The sequence below is a fragment of the Dipodomys ordii genome, unplaced genomic scaffold (genome assembly GCF_000151885.1).
Source record: "Dipodomys ordii isolate 6190 unplaced genomic scaffold, Dord_2.0 Scaffold7, whole genome shotgun sequence".
Lineage (NCBI taxonomy): Eukaryota > Metazoa > Chordata > Mammalia > Rodentia > Heteromyidae > Dipodomys > Dipodomys ordii.
The window spans coordinates 5,178,222-5,184,258 of NW_012267223.1; positions in this window are offsets into that span (position 1 = coordinate 5,178,222).

The window sequence follows — 6,037 nt, forward strand, 5'->3', positions numbered from 1 at the left end:
CCCCCCGCCGCCTCCTCGCGGCCGCCTCTCCTTTCCTCTCAGTTCCGCGAGGCCCGAAGCCGGCCGGCCGCTGGGGAGGCTGAGGCGGGAGGTGCTCGGCGCGTCGGAGCGGGAGCCCGGGCTCGGCCGCTTCCTCTTCCACCCGCCCTCTTGTCTGAGAGAACCTGGTCGTGGGGCCGCCGCCGCCGCCACTCGTCGGCTGGGGGGAGAGGAGAGGGGGAGGAGGGGGAACAGGGGGAGGGAGTGGGCGGAGACAGGGCGGTGAGGGGCGGGGCTTGTGGACGGGGCGGAGCTTGAGCGGGAGCGCGCCGGGTGCCCGGGGCGCAGGCTGGGCGCGGGCTTCGAGCAGCTCTGAGCGCGCGTGCGCTGCGGGCCCGCTGTGGCTCCCACGCAGAATGGAAGGGGCGCGCGGGCCGAGCGACGTCATGGTGGCGGTCCTGTAGCCCCTGGACGGGTTTGATGTCCAGGCTGCTGAAGGGAGAGCTGGGTCCCTGCCCGGCACACTGCACTCCTTGGGTGCCCACTGAGCGCCGGGCGCGCTGGAAGGAGGAACCGCGCGAAGTTAGTCTGGAGTGTTGCGCCGGGGCCGGGGAGGCCTGGCCCGGGGCGCGCGCGTGCGCCTCCACCCCGGGCTCACCTGGTGGACCAGATCAGGTTACCCGCCGGCGCGGGGCTGAGCATCGCCTTCGGGATAGGGAAGAGCTGCTCTGACGGTCGTGTCTTTCGGGATCTCAGGAGGAAGGAAAAAAAAAATCGAAAATGAAATAAAAAGTGACTTGCCCTTGGATCCTATCATGATGCTGATAGGAATGTATTCCTGATAACTAATACAGAAGACGTTCTTCGCTGGTTTGGCTAATAAAAGGGGGTGGGGAGACGGCCTAATGGTGAATTAGATTACATCCACTGCATGAATTCTTCTGCATCCACTTAGGATGAGCATGTAATAAGAAAGATATGGAATGCAAAGTCTGAAGCGGAATAAATGCCCCCTCCTCAGACATGCTTCAAAACCAGGAAACCCTGAGTTACAACCTCAGAACCACCGTGGAAGGAGAAAGAAGGGGTGGAGGAAGCAGAGGAGGGAGGGAGGAAGGAGAGAGGGAGAAAAGAAGGAAGGGAGGGGGGGAAGACAAAACACATATAGGGGAAAACAGTACCCAGGATTGTAGCTCAGTAGTAGCGGTAGAGGCCCTCGGTTCCATTTCAGACCATCCCCCACTCAGAAAGTTATGTTTCATAGCAAACTCTCTAGCACAATACGTACTATTAAGAATTAACAGTAGGAGGGATTTTTGTGTGTACTTTGTTAGTCTTGCCTAAGCTGTTATAACAATGTAAAGTGTTTAATAAAATCTAATATATTTTCATCTTAATCAGTACAAAGCATTGCTTTTGTTTTTGTTTTGTCCATCATGGGGCTTGAACTCTGGGCCTGCGTGCCATCCCTCAGCTCTAGACTGGCGTTCTACCACTTGAGCCACAACACCACTTCTGGTTTTCTGAGTTGTTTATTGGAGATAAGAGTCTTATGGAGTTTCCTGCCCAGGCTGGCTTTGAACCGTGATCCTCAGATCTCAGCCTCCTGAGTAGCTAGGATTACAGGCTTGAGCCACCAGCGCCCAGCTAAAGCATTGCTTTTAATTCATCAGTCCAGTCAATGGTGAAGTTACTTCCAAGAGTGATTTATCAGCCTAGATGCATTCTTACATATTAAAATGATGCTCAAGGGCTGGGAAGGTGGCTCAGTGGTAGAGTGCTTGCCTTGCATGCATGAGGCCCTGGGTTCGATTCCTCAGCACCACATAAGCAAAAAGAAAAAAGCCCAGAGTTCAGGCCCCACGACCGGACCCAAAAAAACAAAATTAAAAAATAAATAAAATAAAATGATGCACAAATTATATGATGTTCTAGACATCAAACACTGAAAACCCAAGATTTCTAACCCCATCTCAGGCCTACAGAATCAGAACTTCCTCTAGTCAGGCTGAGAAGCATCTCTAAAAGGTCTACACCAAGTTTGGGAAGTGCTATCCACCTTCCCATTGGTTCTGCCAATTGAATCACCTGGAGAGCTTGCTTCTGATTGAATCAAGTTAGGCTCATATTTGTTTTTTAACAAGTTCCCAGGTGATGCAGTTGCCACCATCCAGGCACCACACTTTGAAAATAACAGCATTGTTGTATATTACACTGCTGAGAAAACTAAGTGCACCTTTTTACATTTCAGTGCTAGGTGCTCCTCATTTCCTCCTCATAGCAACACTTTCAGACATATTTTTAAGAGGAAAAGACTTACAGATTCTTAAGAAATTAATTTGTGTCTTTCTTCCTAAAGTAGAAAATTACTTCATTTGTAAATTGTGCCTGCACATACCTCTGATGGGTAATGGAACTGCAGAAACCTTTTCAAAGCTATTTTATTCCCTTATGATTTCTAATTTACTCTCAATAGAATTGGTCACCTTTTATGGAATCATTTCTTAGAATCTGACTCAAGTATACTATACCACCTATTCCGCCCCCCCCCCCCCCTTCTCTCCTCTCCAATTCCCCCGCCCCCCCCCCCCCCCCCCCCCCCCCCCCCGCCCCCAAACACACACACACACAAATCTTTTTCAGTCAGGCACTGGTGGCTCACTCCTGTAATCCTAGCTACCTACTGAGGAGGCTGAGATCTGAGGATCACGGTTCAAAGCCAGCCCAGGCAGGAAAGTCCATAAGACACTTATGTCCAATAAAACTACCAGCAAACCAGAAGTGATGCTGTGGCTCAAGTGGTAGAGCTCTCGTCCTGAAGCGCTCAGGGACAGCGCCCAGGCCCAGAATTCAAGTCCCACCACATACAGAAAAACAAATCTTTTTTCCATAAATACTACATAATAGAACCTTCCCATTAAAATGCTTTTAAGCAAAAGTTTTACATTTGTTAACTAACATACTAAAGCAGTAATCTCTTTTTTTTTCCAGTACTGGGATTTGAACTCAGGCCTCTGTGCCTGTTCCCCTAGGCCTCCACCACTTGAGACATGCCTTCACCTTCACCATTTATTTCTTATTTGGAAGATGGAGGTTTAGACTTCTCTGTGTAAGCTAGCTTTAAACCCCAATCCTGCAGATCTCAGACTCCTGGTAACCAAGATTACAGGTATAAGCCACTGACACCCTATTGAAATGGTATCCTTTTTTTTTTCAATGCAAATACTGAAGCCTGGGTGCTGTCTCTAAACTTTCTTGCTCAAGTCTAGCCCTCTATCACTTTGAGCCACAGCACCCCTTTTCAGTTTTCTGGTGACTAACTGGAGGTAAGATACACAGACTTTCCTGCCCGGGATGGCTTTGAACCGCAGTCCTCAGATCTCAGCCTCCTGAGTACCTAGGATTACAGGCATGAGCCACCAGCACCCAGCTAAAGTGGTATTCTTGATTATGAAATCCAAGATGGTGGAAATCTATACCCAGTTATAAGAATATTTAAAACCTAGCCGGGCACCGGTAGCTCACACCTGTCATCCTAGCTACTCAGGAGGCTGAGTTCTGAGAGTCATGGTTCAAAGCCAGCCTGGGCAGGAAAGTCCATGAGACTCTTATCTCCAATTAACCACCAGAAAACCAGAAGTGGTGCTATGGCTCAAGTGGTAGAGCACTCACCTTGAGCTGAAGAGCTAAAGGATAGCACCCAGACCCAGAGTTCAAGCCCCATGACTGACAAAAAAGAAAAAGAAAAAAAGAATATTTAAAACCTTTTATTTAAAACATGTTTCTGTTTTCCAGGGCTAATGTTAAATTTGATGTGACTTTGCAAGAAAATGCTTACCATCTGTAGTTGGTATTTCTTCTGCTCCAACCATTAATACATTTTTACATGGAAGAGTTGTCTCCAGCAATAAAAAAATCTGTCTGAAGTAAGGGTATGTTAATAATGGTACTCCTACAAAGCTATTTTTATCATGAAAATTTCAAATTTAATAAAGTGTATGCACCATGAAAAAAGCAAGCATCAGACACTCACCAATTTATAACCTGCTTAAAAGTAACTCTTTGCCAGGCACCCATGGCTCATTCCTGAAATCCTAACTCCTCAAGAGGCTGAGATCTGAGAATTGTGGTTCTAAGCCAGCCTAGGCAGGAAAGCTCATGAGATTATCATCTCTACTAAACTACCAAAAAAGGGAGAAGTGGAGCTCTGGTTCAAGTGGTAGGGCTCTAGCCTTTGAGCAAAAGGAGATCAGGGACAGCACCTCAGCCCTGCGTTCAAGCCCTGGGACTGGCACACATACACACATAAAAAAGTAACTTTTTTTTTTCTTTTGGCCAGTCCTGGGGCTTGAACTCTGTGGATGAGCGCTGTCCCTGCACTTCTTTTGCTCAAGGCTAGTCCTCTACCACAGCACCACTTCCAGCTTTTCTCAGTAGTTTATTGCAAATAAGAGTTTCTTAAATTTGTCTGTCTAAACTGGATTTGAACCAAGATCCTCAGATCTCAGCCTCCTAAGTAGCCAGGATTACAGACGTGAGCCACAAGTGCCCAGTCTCTTTCTTTCTTTTTTCTGTCTCTCTCTTTCTTTCTTTCCTTTTGTCATTTTTAAGGGGCCGTTTTGGCAGCTTATGTCTTTAATCCTACCTACTGAAGAAGTTGAGATCTAAGGATCTTGGTTCAAATCCATTCTAGACAGACAAATTTGAGAAATTCTTAACTCCAATTAACCAACACAAAGTTGGAAGTAGAGGTGTGGCTTAAGAGGTAGAGCACCAGCCTTAAGTGGAAAAAAGCCTTGTGAAAACTGGAAACACTGAATTCAAGCCCCAGTACCAACATACACATACATACCACACACACACACACACACACACACACACACACATGCACACACACATACATACACACACACAGAGTTTCATTTAACATTAGGCCTAACTGCCTCCAATCTGATCATAAGTGATAAAACTGTTCTTGGTGTAGTTAATGTTGCTAATCCGAGCCTCCCATCTCCCTTCATCCTCCTTTGCCTCTGCCTGGTCCAACCCCTCAAAGTCAAGTTCATACAAACACTCATAGACTGGCCTGTTCTGACAGGGTTTAGGACCAAGTCACATTCTGAGCTGTGGCCACATGGATCACCCCTTTTCTGGCAGCAGACTTGGTCTCCAAAGACAGAAACTGAGATCACGTCTTCATCTCTCTCTCCAGCTCCAGGGCTTTCAGGACTACTTGTCCTTGCCTCTCTCTTGGTGCTATACTGGCAGCTCCTACACACATCCCCTTCTGAGGAAATTTCCCTGTCCCGTGGCTCTAACAGTGCTCTAGGCTCATCCCCAGAAGTACTGACTCTGTTGGGTTGTTTTGTTTTGTTTTTCTGTCCGTTGTGAGGCCTGAACTCTGGGCCTGAGCGCTGTCCCTGAGCTCTTCAGCTCAAGGGGAGTCTCTACCACTTGAACCACAGTGCCACTTCTGGCCTTTTCTACTTATATGGGCCTCATGCATGCAAGGCAAACACTCTACTGCTGAGCCACCTTCCCAACCCCCTGATTCTGTTGTTGTAAGCCATCCAGTTTGGGGTAGGTACTTTGTCCCAGGAGCCCTAAGGCAGTGAATCCAAGCTCTAATGCAAACCCTTCTATACTTTGTCATATATAACACCGGTGACAAAAGGTATATTGATAAGCTGCTTTTCGTTATTTATTGAATTTAAGTACTCTGCTTCCCCTTCCCATACCCAGTTGGGGCTTGAACTCAGGGCCTGGGCTCTATCCCTTAGGTTTTTCAATCAGGACTGATTTTCTACCACTTGAGCCACAGCTCCACTTCTGGTGGATGCTCAAATACTTTCCTGCCTGGGTGAACTTTGAACCATGATCCTCAGACCTCAGGCTCCTGAGTAGCTAGGATTATAAACATGAGCCACCAGTGCCCATCTGGTACTGTGTGTGGGTTTTGTTTTGTTTTGTTGGTTGTGGTGCCTGAGCTCTGGGCCTGGGCACTGTCCCTCAGCTCTTCAGCTCAAGGCTAACACTCTACCACTTGAGCCACAGTGCC